Source organism: Rattus rattus, chromosome 2 (genome assembly GCF_011064425.1).
Source record: "Rattus rattus isolate New Zealand chromosome 2, Rrattus_CSIRO_v1, whole genome shotgun sequence".
Lineage (NCBI taxonomy): Eukaryota > Metazoa > Chordata > Mammalia > Rodentia > Muridae > Rattus > Rattus rattus.
In genome coordinates this window covers 158500471-158519066 of record NC_046155.1, presented here as the reverse complement: position 1 = coordinate 158519066, position 18596 = coordinate 158500471, and the positions used below count along the sequence as shown (strand labels likewise).

Genomic DNA, 18596 nt, shown 5'->3' with positions numbered 1-18596 from the left:
TGTAGCATCATGCTAGTAGGAGCAAAATATAAACTGTCATTGTCATTGTGAGCGGGAGAGGGTTATCCCTGACATCTAGTGACCGGCGATTGCAGGTAAGGGGAGTGGCACCTCTCTTTTCTCTCTCTCTAATCTCCCATAACAACAAATTTTCTGACCAACTCATTTGATGTGGCAACATTGCTGCTGTGAAGAAATCTTTATGTATCTTATACTTGAGTTATAGGATAGATTTTCTTCTCCAGTACCTAATTCTTAGTATAATTTCTGTTTTTTTTTATTGTACTTATCATTTTTAAATTCCTTTAAAAAATTAGTGTTTGGAAATATGTTTTATCTCCTAAAGAATTCCAGTTTTATTCCTGAAAGTCTTAAGTATGCTAACCACAGCACTTTAACTCTGAGTGTCCATCCACAAGTCTCCACATCATAGATCCTTTCATCTGAAAAGCCTAGAGAAAAATCAATGAATTCTGTTAAAATGAGAAATCAATAAATTCTGGGTTAGGAAAAAAATATGTTAGGTAACTTAATTCTAGAATAAGCTGAAGTGTAGCTGACTGGTAGTTTAGTATGAGTCGTAAATAAATGTGTGTGTGTGTGTCTGTCTGTGTGTGTGTGTGTGTGTGTGTGTGTGTGTGTGTGTACTGTTTCTCTGTGTATGTCTCTGTATGTATGTGGGTGTTGTATGTGTGTGTGTATGTGTGTGTGTGTGAGTGTGTAGTGTCTCTGTGTGTCTCTTTGTGTATGTGTCTGTATATGTGTGGGTGTCTGTGTGTCTGTGTGATGTTTTAACATAAACATATATAAACACGTGTTAAACAAGTCTATGCATTGATCAGCAAATGCTAACCACAGGCTTGCAGGAACATAGCCATCATATTGTCTTAGGAGAAATGATCAGGAATTGTCTATTTCACAGTTCAGAGCATCTTTGTAGGATGCAATTGACACTATAAGAAGCCAACTCTGTCTGCTGGGCTCATTTGTTTTAGCTCTACTAACTCTATGATGTGCTCTGTCTTCCTTTTGGCTTTGACCATCAAAGGGATTGACTTTTGAATTGACAACTGTGTAGATCTTTGATATACTTTAAGTATTTAATTCTCTTTAAAATAAGTACAGATGTGAAAAAAAATGCATACAACATGTCCCCTTGCTACCCTTAAAAATAAATAAATATGGCTGGAGAGATGGCTCAGAGGTTAAGAGCCTCGGATGCTCTTCTGGAGGTTTTGAGTTCAATTGCCAGAAAAACGTGTGTTAGCTCACAACAATCTATAATGGAATTCTATGCCCTCTTCCGGTGTGCAAGTGTACAGACAGGCAGAACTCTCTATACATAATAAATAAGTAAATTTTTTGATAAACAAATAAGAAATTATAAATAAAGCACCACTTTTCAGTGGTACCATGATGTTAATACTTAATAGCCCAGCCATCTTAGTTTAATATGGCCTCTCGAATTACCCTCTGCACCCCAATAACATTACACAAAGAACGACAGGTGACAAACAAATCTGTCACCTGCCTTGGTTAGAGCTTCTGTTACTACGATAAAATACCAAAGCCAAAAGCAACTTGGATCACAGATTTACTTAATCTTACAGCGAGTGGGTTCATCAGTGCAGGAACCCAAGGCAGCACTGAAGCCAAGGCCAGGACGGAATGCTGTTTACTGGCTTTCTCTCTCTCAATCAGCCTGCTCTCCAACAGCATCCAAGGCCACCATTCCTAGTTAGAGGCACCATGAACAGTGTGCCCTTGCACATCAATTATCAATCAAAAAGTTTACATAGTCTGATCCATAGGACAATCTTGTGGGCCATTTTTCTCAATTGAAGTTACTTTTTCCACAACAACTCTAATGTGTGCCGAGTTGACCTAAATACCCGGCAGGATGGTACTGTATCCCTAATATTTTATTTTCTCTTCCACGGTAGGCCCTCCAGTAGGCATTGTGATGAAATACGAAGATTTCATTTTGTGTGCACCTCGATGTACCTATCGCTCTAACTGTCCCTTTCCCTGATTTCCTCACGTAAATATTCCATTAGTCTCTCTTCCATTTCCTGAAAGAGCTTGTCAGATCAATTTCCACTTTACAGAAATCTAGAAGTATCATCAACTGGAATCTCAATTTTGGTTGCTTCGAGTTTGTAACAGAGTGTTCAATATAAAGCTCCGATGACAGAAAACTCATTTTCTGTTAAAGACAGCTACATTAAGCCCAAATCATGTTTAAACCAAGCTGGGATGCTTTACAGTCTCTTACGTTGGTTATTCATACCTTTAAGGTTGCTTACATAACATGATCTAAAGCAAGTAATATCATGGGGGTCTAGGCTTCTGTTCTTACAATCTGATTTCTTGTTCTGCCATGGTTTTTTCTTATAAACGACTGTGTAATTTATGAGAAGTGGATTGAACAAATTGATCATGAGAAACAATTGTAAATAAATGTGTAGCTAGTGTTCCTTGTTCAGGTTTGGCTTATTATAAGGCCCCATTAGTATCCCAGGAACTGCCTTTCCAGGGATATATTAATTTCCCTCTACCGGTTGCAAGACTTCATTCTGTATCTTCATTTTAATGTAGTATGGTTCTCCTCTGAGACTTGCCCTAAATGACAAACAGAGGATTTGACACCCATATGTACTCAATATCTTAAGGTCTTTTACACTGGTATATTGGGGGGAGGGTGGCTTATTTATAACTAATTCTACACATTAAAATTCTGTCCTAAATTTGCTTCCAACAAAACAGAAGTATATGTAGGGGGAAAGCATGTTTAGTTAAAAGCGCCGGAGCAGTGGTGGTAAAAGGCTCAATCCCAGCACTAGGAAAGGCTGAGGACAAATGCAGATCTCTGGGTCTGCAGTCTGGTCTACATTAGTGAGTTCAGGACAGGTGAGCTACACAAGAAACTTTAATTTGAAAAAGAAGAGAGGGAGGAAGAGGAGGAGAAGGAGGAGGAAGAAGAGGAGGAGAAAGAGGAAGAGGAAGAGGAGGAAGGAAGGAGGAAGGAAGAGGAAGAGGAGAAGAGGAAGGAGAAAGAGGAAGAGAGGAAGGAAGAAGGGAGGAGGAGGAAGAAAGGAAGGCAGAGGGAGGAGAGAAAAGGAGGAGAAAGGGAGAAGGAGAAGGAAGGGAGGGCAAAAACATTCCCAAGTTTTCCTTTTCTTCCTTATGTGTCTTGATACAAGATTTTACCTATGCAGATACATAACACACATTACAAAAGTAAGCTCTGGGTTGACATGAACATGCATGTTTATATTAAAGAACAATAACTCTAAATATATTTTCATGACATTTGGGGTTTTATAAAATATATGGAATATTTACAGAATTAAAATATATGTTGAGAATGACTTAAATGAAAAAATTGAAGAACTTTACAAGCAGGTAGGGTTCTGGGCTCACTGTGTACCTGGAAGTTTCTAGCTCAGGCTGCCGGCTCGCCATTTGGGTCTGTGCTTTTGAACATTTCCATTAACCATTCGTTACTATCCACAAATATTTTTGCCTCTAGTTTTCTAACTTTGTTTTCGAAATTTTAAATTCTTCTTATTCATCTTTGATTTGATTTCTTCTTAGACTAGGACCTACTGTAGACCCTGATGGTAGGTTTTGCCTTTACTTTTTAACAGAAACAATTGCAGTTCTTAAATTTACATCTTTCATCATAATTTCTGTAGAGGTCTAGGTGTGAAAGTATTTGAATTTCATTTTAATTTCCTTACAAAAGTGATCATTTTGCAACAATTATAAGCCCAAGGAATGCACTGTAATTTCATGATTATTATTATTTCTACATGAAATACATAGTAAAATCCTAAAACAGGTTTCAAGAATAACTTTAAATGTAAACCAAAATATAAAATTTGATTCAAACTATAACAGCTATATTTTAAGGTGACTTTAAATCCATAGAGGTGAGAAACATGCTGCAGTCTTCGTTGTTCTCAAAGGATAATTTACACTTTATCATACTCATAAAGAGACAATTGCAGCTGAATATTTACACTAATAAAATTTTTTTCCTTGTCCACTCCTTTTCACAATCAGAAAGCTTTTGCTGTACCAAACTGTTCGCATTTGTTTTTTCCCCATTTACCAATTTCTAGTTTCATACTTCTCAACAATGTTCCACATGTTGAAAGATGTACTATATACTTTTCTGACACAGATTTAGTAAGTCATTTTGGTAATCAAGTGACAAAGCAGAGTTTTAGAGAGAACATCATATCGGAGTCTAGAATCGTGCCTCATCAATCACTCAGACTGTAAAAATTCTCTGGGCATAGTTACGTATAACTCCATAGAACAAAAGTAAAATAGAAAAAATGCCTCAGATAAAACTAAAGAAGCACATTTTTGATGTAGAACGACATTACGATTTTTATCAATTAATTTATTTATTCATTTATTCATTAAATTTATTTGTTGGCTGTTGTTGTAGGCATTGGTATAAGTAACACACAGGTGAGAGCAGGCAAGATAAGCAACGAGACCTGTCATTAGACGGGATGGACAGAACAAAGCCACCCCAGGCCTCAGCAGCTTTAATTGGGTCCCTCAGAATCTCCTGGCAGCCACTGTGGGGACCCTTGCTGGCTAGTCTTGAAATCTGAAATGAACCCACCAAGAGGCGATTAATGACTTCAACTAAAACTATTCGTAATTAAGAGTTTAAGACCTTTGCTTGTTGAAATATCTGGAATACAGGCAGCTTTCAGGCCCCTATAAAAAGTCTCCTGGGTGCCAAGTTCAGGAATACACTTAGTTTTCAGAGAGGCAAGCAGACGGTTACGCCGAAGACAGACCCAAGTAACCTTGAAACGTTTGTTCCTGTAACCGCAGTGGTTGGTTACACCTTTCCTCAATCACATTTTTTGTGTTAGTGCCTCTGGACCCATTGTCTAGGAACATACAAATCACTGAAGTATGAGCTTTGCCAGAGCATTTCAAGGTGAGCGTTTTATACAACCTACTGTCAGGGTTCAGCCAGCCTCTAGTCCACCTTGTGAGGTAGTGGAGAGAAAAGTTATCATATAGACAAAATGGACCCTGTTCAGCAATCATCCTTTGAGGGTGAAACCGAACTTCCTGGGCTGCAGTTCAGATCCTGTAGCAACGAGCTTGCGACTCAACAGCACACCACCAGCCCTCTCAGCAGGGGATTTGAGCCAGAACCAGCAACTGTAATTCAATCCTAGAAAAGAGACTACAAAGAGCTTTGCCAAAAAGCCCTGAGGCCCTAGAAACAGCCACCTACCACAAGAAACTCACAGGCAGGTCAGATGAACAGTCTCCTCTGTTGGCAGTGTATCACAGATTTGACTGTGGTACATTTGGAATGAGGTGAAAGAATAGAAATGCATGAAATTCAGAAATTTAGAAAGTTTATCTTGCTTTAAAAATGCTATCTGATCTAGCAGGCCCTAAATATAAATTCCAGGCCTGCTCTCACTAAGTAGAAATAGGTAAAATGCATTCTTGACCCTCTCTCTGCCATGGAACTGGTGAAGAGTATGCAGGATGAGCAACAAGTACACTGGCCCTAGCTAGTAGACAACACCAGGAAATGAGCTGACTAACTGCTTATCTAGCTTCTATAAACTACTTACACGCCTAGAGAAACTCTTGTGACTGTCTTAACTGCAATGTCATACACACACACACACACACACACACACACACACACTCCAGGGAGCCCACGTGCATCAGACTATGAAGCTAGGTAGTCCATGACATGGCTGAGACTCATTGAAATCAATTGGCCTAAAACTGGGTGTTCAGAATGGTCAGCGCACAGTGGTAAACCAATTGGTTTACGATATTGGCTTGTTATCGCTTCTAAAGCCTCCCGATTCTTTTCGGGTCCATGATCCTGTACTCAGGTAACCTAAAACTGCTGGACCTAGCACTTGGAATAAAACTTCAATTTGCCAGATCCTGGTTTGGTGGTCTTTAAGTGACGGATCTTTGGTGGTCAACAAACATTGGCACAGGTCGTTGAGGAAAGAAGAGCTGGCCGGAGGAGACTAAAATAATGTCAGGTGCTGCTGACAGAGGTGTGTAGTTACTGCCTCCATGTCAGTATGCCTCGTGTTTTCTCAAACATCCTTTTCTTGTCTTACTTCAGAAAACAGTCTTTCAATTGTCTGCTTGCTTGAATCTCCTTTACCTGTGCCCCAACAAAACATCATTTGACATGACTTTTGAGGAAACTTTATGACTGTTGGGAGGAGGCTAAAGGACTGGGTACTATGAAGCAAAACCTGGTAGAATCAGAACAAAGCCGCGTATCTCAGTGGCCTGAGCAGCTATTGATGTTACTGGGTTGAGGCTGAAAACTGGTGTGAGAGGAACCTGAAAATTCAGGCAGTATACAGGAGAGATGACTCCCGTGCAGTTTAGCACCAGTTGGTACGTCAGCTGGATGTAACTAAGATTCTGCATTTCAGCCTTCACTCTTCTGGGCAGGACTCATTGCGGTCCTATACTATGTAATTTGTGCAATAGCACGTTCCTCTCTCTCTCTCTCTCTCCCTCCTTCCTCTCTCTCCCTCACTCACCTTTTCCTCCTTTCCCTCCTCTTACTCTTGAAAACACAATATTTAGTTAACAAATTATTTCTAAACCATCCTCTATACCTCCATCCCAGTGCAGGGTTGGGTGTGGAGGCACAAGACACCTCTAAAGGAATTTTGGCAGGGATTTGACATGGCAAGGACAAGAAAATGGGCTCTGGGATGAATATATGAGAATATACTTCCTGTCAAGGTGGTTCAGACCAGACACAATAATGTGGGACCTTTGTTTTATCATTTTTATTTGTTGCCCAACAGCTCTGTTTACCACAGGACTGATCATGACTTCTGTCAACAAATGATATAAAAAAGCGAACTGGAAAAACAATGAAGATCAGCTAGCACTGCAGAGGTCATGCTATAAGCTTCATTATCTAGTCATCTTTTTCTTTTCAATCCTCCTCGTCCTCAAGGCTGGCCAGGCGACTGGCAGGTCAGTTGGAGTACTCGTCATCACATCTGACATACATTTTTCATTTCTAAATATCTCACTAAATGCATTCTCTAAAAATAGCAGGTAAATTACATTCTTGTTGTATTTTGCTGACTAGTTATTGCCTTTGTTTTATCTGGCTTCTATGTGAAACTGTTGTTCTCTATACCTTTAATACCTATCCAGTCATGAAAAGGAATGTCTGTTGAATTTGGTGAGAAGCCTTGCTGAATTTCTTTATATAATGACCGTGATGGACTTTAGACTGCTGTGTCATCATGTTGTTTAGGTTGAGATAAAAATTATCATTTGTCACCAATGATTTTCCATGTCTAAAATACTTTTTTTGTTATTTCTATGTCTGTGTGTGTGTGTGTGAGTGTGTGTGTGTGTGCCTGTGAGTGTGTGTGTGTGTGGCATAAAGTACAAAGGCGGCCTAGGGGCGTCGGCTTGAAACAAAACACTTGCCTACCAGTTGAATAGATAAAATAAAACTTTAAAAGTCGAACATAGTGAAAAAAGACATCATTAGTAGTTTTTCCATTCTTGAGTGATTAAAACACTGGTGTAACAAATAACGGTTTTATAATTTACCTCTCCTTGTTTGTTGATTTATTTTTCTGACCTAAGATTCTCATCTACCTAAAAATTTTCCCGACCACTTTAACCTGCTTCCGGTGGTCTTGAATTCACAGCATTTTTCTTTACCTCAACACCATAGTTTTTAGGAATACAGGTACGACTTTCTTACAAAACCTGGATTGTACTTTTATTTATTTAGGATGTGATCCAGGTGAACATTGCTGTCATTTTGCAACTCTTGCCATTGTTTTCTATATAAATTATAAAACATGTCTATTTCAGCCTCATACATGCCTCTAGTCCATATAGGAAGTTGAATAGAGGCAACCACCATCCCCACCTAATACCAACCTCTTATGTTTTGCATACTTTGCCTCACTTGAACTCTTTGAATGGATGAGGCTGTGGCCTCATTGGAAGAGACTATACCCACTGGGAGTAGGCATTTGAGTTTAGAAATTCTCTGCAAATCTCCCCGTACCCCCACTCCTCTACTCTGCCTCTGGCCTCTCTCTCTCTCCTCTCTTGTCCCCTCTTTTACCCTCTCCATCTCTCTACACCTATTCTCTCCCTCTACCTCTCTCCTCTCTCTGCTTTCCTTCCCACCTGCCCTCCCTTCCTCCATCTCTCTCCCCTCCTCCTCTCCCCTCTCCTTCTCCCTCTCTCCTTCTCCCTTCCCCTCCCTCTCCTCTCCCTCTCCCCACTCACCCCCCTCTCTCCCCCTCCCTCCCTTCCCCTGCTCTCCCTCTTCCCTCCCTCTCCCTCTCTCCCCTCTTACCTCTCTCCCTGCCTCCCCCCACTCCCCTCTCCTCTCCCTCTCCCCTCCCCTCCCCTTTCCCACCCTACCTCCTTCTCTTGTCCCCTTCCCTCCTCTCCTCTTCCCCTCCTCTGTCCCTGCCTGCCTGGATCGGGTCTAAGTGTGTTTCTTCTCCAGCACCATGCTAGCTGAGGCCAACCCAGGCTCCCCTGCCATGAGATAATGAACTCACCTCAAGTGCTTTGAGCTTTAACCCCAATTAATACTTTTCTTGCATGGCATTGCATTCCCCAGTGTGTAGCAGTGCAGCAGTGACTAACTTTATATATACAGGCAAGAGGACATTTATAGGAACAAGCAGTGCATCGACTTTATCAGGTGAGGCCATGCCTCAGCACCACAAGTCTATTAAATTTCTTGCTTTAAAATCAGACATGATTACATGAAAAATTATTTTTAGCTTAGCTCATCTCAAATACCACCTCTAGCCAGTAAAAGTGTTATCTCAACTTTATTTTAAGTGAAGTAATTTCTGATCCAAAGAGACATACTGTTGTTTTGAACACACGTTTAACCATAGCCTGCTTCCTTCTGTATTAGAATTTGATTTCGCTCAATACAATGAATCTGTCTTTCAAAACTTAGGTTCATCCCAGAAATTACGATATCTTGTTTCACTGTTCTTTACTACCTTTAGAATGGTCTTCTAGTTCTCTGATTCTATAGCTGTCCTTTTCAGATTCAATATAAAGTGAACACCCTGTCTTTTAAATTGAGTGTTTATTTAATCTGTACACTAATTCCACTCATTTGGCTCCAAATTAATGGAATGACTTTCTTTGTACCTTTTGAAATCAAATTTGTTCTTTCTACATGGAAATCATAATGTAAACATGTAATCTTCTTTTAAATGTATGCTTTCACCATGTTCAGATGAAACATTTATATTCTCAAATACATACTCTCTTCCTGGTTCATTGTTCATGTATTTTTAACCATTGGATTGGTATACATATATAGTTACATAAAATTTAATTTTTAGGAATTACATACTTGAATATACTGGATCATCATTCCAACTCTTCATGTCCTAATTTAAATTCTGCTTTTGTCTTTAATTATTAATTTATGAGACATGAATTTATATTTATAAAGTAGACTAGAGTTCATTTAGTATTGCTTGGCCAGCATGCATATGTGCATAAATTCCCAAGCGCCACGGTTAGATAACCTAAATTCTTGTGGAAAAAAAATCTAATTCTTTTAGCAACCATGAATTGCCCGTAGTCATTCAACCTGATGTGAGGGCCTCAGCAAGATATTTTTATTTGCTCTATGATGTCATACTCCTATGCTGTCTTTGTAGCAAGAGAAACATCAGGAGTTCAGATATTTGTCATATACAACAGACACAATCTCACAGTAGACATCACAGTCTGTTGACCTTAAACAGGTCCATCTTTCTCTCCTACAGATGGCTTCTGCTTTTCTTCTGTTAAAAGCCTCGGGCATAACTTAGACATTGCTATGTTAGATCTTTCAACTGGCTCCCACAATCAATTGAACTCTGCCTTTTGACCAGTTCATGGTTTCTTGACGGTTTCATGCACCCAAAAGAGCTACTACTTGTTGTTTTCAGAGAGAGCTATTTCGTTTGTTGCATTTATATAAAATTAAGATCTTTTAGAAGCATGATTTAGGAATTATAGCGGTTTGGGAAAGTCTCATTGAGTTTTGTTATAGGGGACAAGTTTCATCATTAGCTATGACCAGCTGGTAGGAGTACAGTCTAGGCTTTGAATTCCTACTACTAAAGCAGATTTAGTCAAAAACAGAATGTATAATGTATATTGTTTGTACATAAATAATTTAAATGATTTGTAGTAATAGTCATTCTTTCTGGGCATTAGACTAACAAACTCTCCAGTGCCAACCAAGTATGGTAAATCTCCCTTTGGTTTGTTAAGAATTACTGAAGAAGAACACTCCTGCAAAACAGGATGTCGTACCTCTCTGTGTGCCCTCCCTAAATTTGTAGGGTCCCCTAAATTTCATAGGGTGACCCTAGTGTTCTGTATTGTTTTGGGCCATGGTTCCTGGCTAGTTAATAATAATGTAATGCCACTCCTTCTTCTCTTAAAAAGCAAAAACTTGTACTGAGCCAAGATGTTAGCCAGCCACTAGTTGAGTAATGGATGGCTTTTGGCATAGTAAGGAGTTAAGGGTAGAAAGTACAAAAAGATATGGGACAGAATTGTAGGGCAGTTGAGATGCAGGCAGAGAGGGAAGATCTGAAACATAGAGAGAGAGAGACTGACACGTTAGGAAGCCAAACAGTGAGAACCATGTGACCAAAACGACAGATAAAATCGGGTTAAGTATTATAAGTGAGAGCATTCTTTTCCTGTTGCACACGTGGGTGAGATCATTCAGGATTCTAGGTCTGTCTTGTATCCTATAGCATTACTGAAAATCTCTTTAATCCATATTCTCTCAAGGACACCATCTCTCATCCTTTTAATGGCTAATGCCACGACTTAGATGTATCCTTTTCCTAAATCTTTTTTATCAGTATTCTTCTGCTTCACAGTGCTGTTATAGTTATTAGTGGCACTCATGTCTCCTTGCAGAGTTAATATCTTCTTCAGCTATATATAACCAACCCTGAACCCTGCTAAATCTTCACAGCGGTCTTTTCCTACATTTGAGAAAACCTGTACTGTTTCCATAGTGATGTACTCATTCTTATTTTTCTGTGTTTCTTTTGAGTGCTGCCAGTCAAGAAGACTGGCAGAACAAGCATAGGAAGGTCATAAGCCTCACCATTTCTGGCGGGATTACAAACCCAATGCAGGGAACCAGAGCAGAGTGGCTCTACCTGTGATGCTGGAAGTATGAGATGGTGAGAATTCAGATTATGGAGACGAGGAAATACAGACTGGAGTCCCTATTTGTGACCTATCACCATCAAGACATCACTTACAGTGAGCCTCATAAACTTAATAAAGGCTACACAGAAAGAGATTATTACATCTGCAATTAAACTGGCAGTCAGGACATGGGCACCATGGGAACGTTACAATCAAAAACATTTAATGTCAGTGCACAAGGGAACCCATAGCCATAAAATCTAAATACATTTTATCTTCTGCTGTCTTATGAACCCAGGTGAACAAGTTGGCAAAGACTTTGAACCCTATAATAAAAATCGGTTTTGGCCACTTTCCATCTGAAGTTTCATTAATAAAATCTGTACTGTCAAACGCAGAATCATTTACTTTATACTCTACAATGAAAAACTGGAGCACATAAGATATTTATCAGACTACAACTTCTAATCAATTTCAACCTGGATCCCAAAAGCATACTGTTGTTCATTTAATGCTAATCAAATTCCATGTTTCCACAACCACAAAACAAGCGCACAGGAAACAACTCACAAAAACAGCATGAGTAAATACAAATCAGGATATTCATTAGCTTAACATTTTTAGTATTTATAAATTTGAGAGAAATTCAGCACCCATTTCATTTGCAAAACAAGCTTTATTTTTAGGTTCAAGTTAATTTTAGGTTCTCAAGAGAGACATCAGCCAGTTTCTGGGAGGTCAGAGAAAGTGAAGAATTGGCAATCAGAGATAATTTCTTCCAGTCAAGGAAGACAACAAAAGGCCAAGGAATCAGGAGTGGATGATGGTGGCCAACAAGATTGGAAGTTAGAAAGAAGATAGTGAATCCAGATCCAGTACCACAGCTTGGTCTGTAGCAAGGGGCTGACAGGTTCTATAGGGCACATAAGATGGGTGCTTCAGAATCCAGATCCATAGCCAGAAGAAGCCTTGGGGTCTAAAGCTGGACCCCAGCTCACTGATAGGCTTCCTAGACCCATAACCCAGGGAGTGGCAGCTGCTGCCAAGCCCTGAGACTGTATGTGGTCCCATACGGGACTGCAGAAGCTGGAACCTAGGGCTGTATGGGGCCCATGGCAGGAGCTGTGCACCACATGAAGTCTGGCATCAGATGGGCTGGAAGCCAGTTCTTTGACAGCCGCTGCTAGAGGAGCCAGATGGCAGGTTCTGGGGAACAGAAGGCAGTGTTCTGGAGTAGGTGACCAGGGTAGGAAGAGCCACAAGAAAGGTAGGGTAGCTCAGGTGATCTCCACAGGAGGCGGGAAGAGAGTTTCAGAATGGCAGCCGTAGGACATGGTTGATGGCAAGATGTAAGTTGAGCTAGATTACGGCAGAAGATTCTGAGTTTGAGAATCTGCTTTCTTGAGACCTTTATGCTCAACAATGATTGTGGCTTCTTATGCAATCATTGTTTCTTCCATGTTTAGGCGGCCCTGTCTGCGCTGTCTGGACCTCAATTAATTTCTTTATAACTGCAGTTCCTTCACTCCCTTTTATCTTACGTTTAAGGAGAACTTATTTTTATATGTCTGAGTCAATACGATACATTTATGCACAAATGCTATGACTGTTTAATTAATGCCTCTGCCATTATGAATTAAAATCCCCACTTATGTTGTTCTCTCTGTCTATGACGTGTTAAGTGTTCTTGTTGGTGAAATTACTCTTAGAGATGACAAGGTCTTTATCTCAATTTGATCATTGAATAAAAGAGCCAAAATCTTACATTGACAAGAAACCATTTCAAGATGGCTCAATATCAAATCATTGATTCACACTCTGCGGTACGTATTCCATTTATTACATTATTTATCAATGGTTTATTCAGTCCAGTCTATAAAGAGCTCCATAAATGTTAGGGAAAGAATTGAGACATGGTACAAAAATCACTCTACTCTTGAACAAGCGTGCATAAAAAATGATTATTTAGAATATTGGAAATCAAACAATATGGGGCCATTAGGAACCTTAGGAGAGAAAAAATGACAGAGATTACATTTGGTATACAAGGTCAGAGTAACTCAGGAGGTTAGTAATGTGGATATGTTTTCGATGTAATCTACAGTGGATAGTCTCCTCATGATTAAAATTCTCCTAGAGTTTCCTTCCCAACTCACATCACAAACCGTCATATCAACATGATGATGGTTTCAGAAACTTATCCATATCCAGTCTACCTGTCTGTGCTTAGTTGCAGCTTTCTGACTAGAGAGATCCAAGTTTAGAATGACAGGAATATACTTTTTGCAGTCACCATTATCAGAATAATATATCATAAATGAGAATGCGCTCTAAGTATGAATGTAATTTAGAATGAAAATAATAGTAAATCCTAAGTTTAGAGAAAGTTCAAAGAACCTTTGTACCACAAGATGGGATGCAACTCCACCTCCTTCCTCTATGAGCCTACAGATGTACCTCTAAATGGATAATCACCTCTACAGACAAAATTGGAGTTTTGACATGCTTTTCTGCAGGGTGAAAATATATTTTTCCTTTACTATAAACCAGGCAAAAAAATGCTGCGAAAGTATTTGAGGATGACAGAAATAACTTCTTTCAATATCGCTATTTATTGTTAGATGTCTCAGCTTTCTCAGTTGATGCTTCAAGCCAAGGACCATATTTCCAGTTAGGTGTCCCACTCACACTCTCCTACCCAGTCTGTGAGCTGTGGGTGTTATGTTATGTGGACTCCATGGCAAATGGCTGTGATCCTTGGGTTTGGGGCCCTGTGAGTTGCTGATACAAAAAATAAAAAATGACTCTTCCCAGACAGACAAAGCAGAGAGTGTAGAAAGGGTTTACACCAGCCTCTCTGGGGTCAGCACTGCTTCAAAACAGTTGAAGCCATAGAGAATGGTTTATTACTTCTCTCCCACGCGCAAGTTTTTTGCATGTATTAAACCCATACACATACAGCAAATTTAGTTTCCTCCTGTTGGATCCGTCCTGCAACAATTTAGGAAGGCGTTTTAGAGAAAACACTTGTTCTGCGTAACACCTCTACCAATGAGCTTACACTAGTGCCTGGGTTTGAATCTAGGAACAAATGGAATTCTATATATCAGAAGTAGCTTGTAATTTTCTCTTAGTTTTTCCAACTACGACATCTTCAGCCATTACTCTACTACTGTTCCAAGGGTCATTATTTTCTGAAAAATCACTGTAGGTTACTCTTATATAGAGATGGGACCTCCTAGCAGGTAGCACAACCCTTCAGGCCTTTATCAAAATTATTTTAATGTTCTCTGACAATGTTAATCAGTTGGATGCTAGGAATATGTTTAGTACCTGCTTAGTGCAAAAACGAAGCCTTTTCTTGTCATTCTCTCTCATTAATTCCACATAAAGACACAAAACAATAAAATACTTGAATTTTACTACAACTATGCTTCTGGCAATCCAGAACAAATACATTGATGTAATCCTCAAAGGTCAAGCAAGGTGATATCAGTGTTTAAAATGGCATAATATCCAAAGCTTCTACTGCGAATGATAAATAAGTTTGATGAAAAATAATAAAGGTTAAGTGACAAGACACTGAAATTACAGTGCCTTTCTGTAAAATTATGCTTAATTAACTAATTTCTTTAAAGCATTCTCCATGATTTGATGACAAAAACCTCAGCATCAAACTTCTAACATCTATTCTTTTAAGTTTATCTTATGGCCTTCTGGTATTAAAAATGTACCAGGCTCCTAGTAGCAGGGGAGTAAATACCTCAATTTGCTACTGAGATGATTTTTTCTCAAATCATCATCTCTATAATCTTTTAAAAGCAGGCACATTTTGTCAAACCTGAGGTAATTGAGAGTGGCTGGCAAGTCAAATTAATCAAATGTAGCACATTTTCCCACCATGGCACAACGTTGTGACTACTTTCTCAGACATGCACTGGGAACCCTTTCATCACTTGCATGTCCCTGCCTTCCCCCTTCAATGTGATGGGACTACAAAGAACACAGTCAAATTTACCAAATCCAGCTAGCACAGTCTGTTCCTTTTACATGCAGCAAAATACTTAAAAGCTAGAAAGCAAACACATGAGATGTGGTCTTGAATTTTTAAAAAAACATGCTAACCACAGCTGCTATCTGCATGCTTGTCTGGAGCCCAAGCCCAACTTGAAGAGTTAGTAACGCCTCTTTTACTCCTGACCACTAAGCACTCCTCTGCTCACAGATCCCAGATCCCATCCAAAATTATTTATTGATGCCTTGTTCAATGGCATCTACATATTCAGTCAGAATGACAGAATTGAAGACTCTTAACTGTTTGGAGAGAAGAGGAGGAGGAAGGAGGGAGGAGGAGGGAGATGAAAGAAACAGAAAATAGCTTCCTTAATGTTTTGTGCTAAAATAATTATATCAGTCTTGGTAATTGAAATGAAACACCAACCTTGAAACTGTTTTCCTTCCATGTTACTTGTGTTTACAAACACCTTTGGAAATTAGTGATTTTTACAAATTTAGGTGGCGGCTTTAAAATTCTACATAGCTGTGGAGAATCTAAGTTGGACTAGGTTTGGTCAATGAAATTGTTACTACTGAGAATATTAGAGTGGATTGAAAATGTACCCATAGGTTTATGAGCTATGAAGCAATGGTAGTAGTAAGTAATAAATACTGAAGTTAAAAGCAAAATTGGAACTGGGCACTTCAACCAGTTTCTGATATCTCCTGGTGGTTTGAAATTCATCTCCCTGGTGTCCCCAGGGACCACATGGTCAGCATCTCTTTTATAGCCCCGTAGGAATCCTCAAGTAAATAACACTCTGGCATTACTACATGGTTACACCTGCTCAGATTGTCCTGTCACGAACAATATGGCCTAGAAGTCGAAATTTCAAAAGAAAAGTATCCAGTTCTAATTTGTAACATTGTGATTGTAGTGAAAGGGGCCAGTTCTAAATCACCATGGTGTGCTCTCCTATTCAGTGTCTTAATGGGACTATAATAACCCGCTGTTAACGTTTGTTTGGGGGCTATGGAAGATGGATGAGTGGTATTGATACTCCACCCTGCACGAGAAGTGTATTATCTCAGAGCTTAACGGTGGCCATGTGTCACTAACCAATGACACTGAACAAGATGGCCCCTTGATGACAAGTAGCTAGCTCTTACGTGATACCAGAGAAAGAAGAATAGCAATTTTGACACCTGTGACAACTGAAATGGGTAAATAAAAAAAGGCTTTGGGTTTAAAGTCAGATGAATAATATTCTGAGTCCGGGACCTTCAGTACAAACCAATCCTATGGTGTGAGTCAACGAGGATTTATAGGCACTTACTGAACAAGAAGAGAGAAGAAACTTTAACTCGTGAGGTGTCTCAAGTTAAATAAAATATAGATGGTTTATCAGTATCAATATTTTGCATTTCTTCATTTTATTATTACGTGAGTAAAAGGGATGACTAAAGAACTGTATTATAACCCCTCAGAAGCCAAGAAGCATCAAGATGAGGTCCATTTAGGTCAGAGATGTATTCTGTAGTCTAGAAGCAATAAAATTAAAATATGGTGAAAGAAATAAGAATAAGAAATAGAATATGAAGGTGGCTTTTCTTGGTATGGGCATCTGACCTTTCTAACCCTGAAATTATCACCATCATCTACTTTACTTGAATCATTAGGGAATTGTGGTAAGATGCATGGACACAAAGCCAAGTACCATATTTATTCTGTATATATTGAATTAGGAAGTAAGATGGTGAGCTTAGAGTGGGTGGAGAGAGGAATGGAAAAGAGACAAAGAAGAAGAGGGAGGAGGATGAAAAAAGGAAGGAAGGAGGACTGGAAAGACAAGAGAAAAGAAGGCAAGGAAGAATTGAAGAAGCAAGAAGGAGGAGAACACATCCAAATATGAATAACAGGAAGCACACCACTATTCCTAATATCTCTCAACATCAATGGCCTCAACTCCCCAATAAAAGACATAGATTAACAAACTGGACACGCTATCGAGGACCCACACCCTCAGAGACAAAGACAGACACTACCTCAGAGTGAAAGACTGAAAAACAACTTTCCAGGCAAATGGTCGGAAGAAGCAAGCTGAGTAGCCATTCTAATATCAAATAAAGTCAATTTTCAACCAAAAGTCATCAAAAAAGATAAGGAAGGACACTCCATTTCATCAAAGGAAAATCCACCAAGATGAACTCTCAATCCTAAATATCTATGCCCCAAATACAAGGCACCTACATACATAAAAAGAAACCTTTTTACTAAAGCTCAAAAACACATTGCACCCTCACACAATAATAGTAGGAGATTTCAACACCCCACTTCATCAATGGACAGATCATGGAAACAGAAATTAAACAGAGACGTAGACAGACCAAGAGAAGTCATGAGCCAAATGGATTAACGGATATTTATAGATCGTTCTACCCTAATGCAAAAGGATATACCTTCTTCTCAGCTCCTCATGGTATTTCATACATACGGAAATTGAACAATGCTCTACCCAATGATAACCTGGTCAAGGAAGAAATAAAGAAAGAAATTAAAACTTTTAGAATTTAATGAAAATGAAGGTACAACATACCCAAACTTATGGGACACAAATGAAAGCTGTGCTAAGAGGAAAACTCATAGCGCTGAGTGCCTGCAGAAAGAAACAGGAAAGAGCATATGTCAGCAGCTTGACAGCACACCTAAAAGCTCTAGAACAAAAAGAAGCAAATACACCCAGGAGGAGTAGAAGGCAGGAAATAATCAAACCAGAGCTGAAATCAAATCAAGTAGAAACAAAAGGACCATAGAAAGAATCAACAGAACCAAAAGTTGGTTCTTTGAGAAAATCAACAAGATAGATAAACCCTTAGCCAGATTAACGAGAGGACACAGAGAGTGTGTCCAAATTAACAAAATCAGAAATGAAAAGGAGACATAACTACAGATTCAGAGGAAATTCAAAAAATCATCAGATCTTACTATAAAAGCCTATATTCAACAAAAACTTGAAAATCTGCAGGAAATGGACAATTTCCTAGACAGATACCAGGTACCAAGTTAAATCAGAACAGATAAACCAGTTAAACAACCCCATAACTCCTAAGGAAATAGAAGCAGTCATTAAAGGTCTCCCAACCAAAAAGAGCCCAGGTCCAGACGGGTTTAGTGCAGAATTCTATCAGACCTTCATAGAAGACCCCATACCAATATTATCCAAACTATTCCACAAAATTGAAACAGATGGAGCACTACCGAACTCCTTCTATGAAGCCACAATTACTCTTATACCTAAACCACACAAAGACCCAAAAAAGAAAGAACTTCAGACAAATTTCCCTTATGAACATCGAGGCAA

At 39.2% G+C, this 18596-nt stretch overlaps 1 pseudogene; it reads right to left on the bottom strand.

Moving 5' to 3' along the window:
* Positions 1-11926: 11926 nt before the first annotated feature.
* LOC116893353 lies at positions 11927-12572 on the bottom strand (annotated as a pseudogene).
* Positions 12573-18596: the final 6024 nt, after the last annotated feature.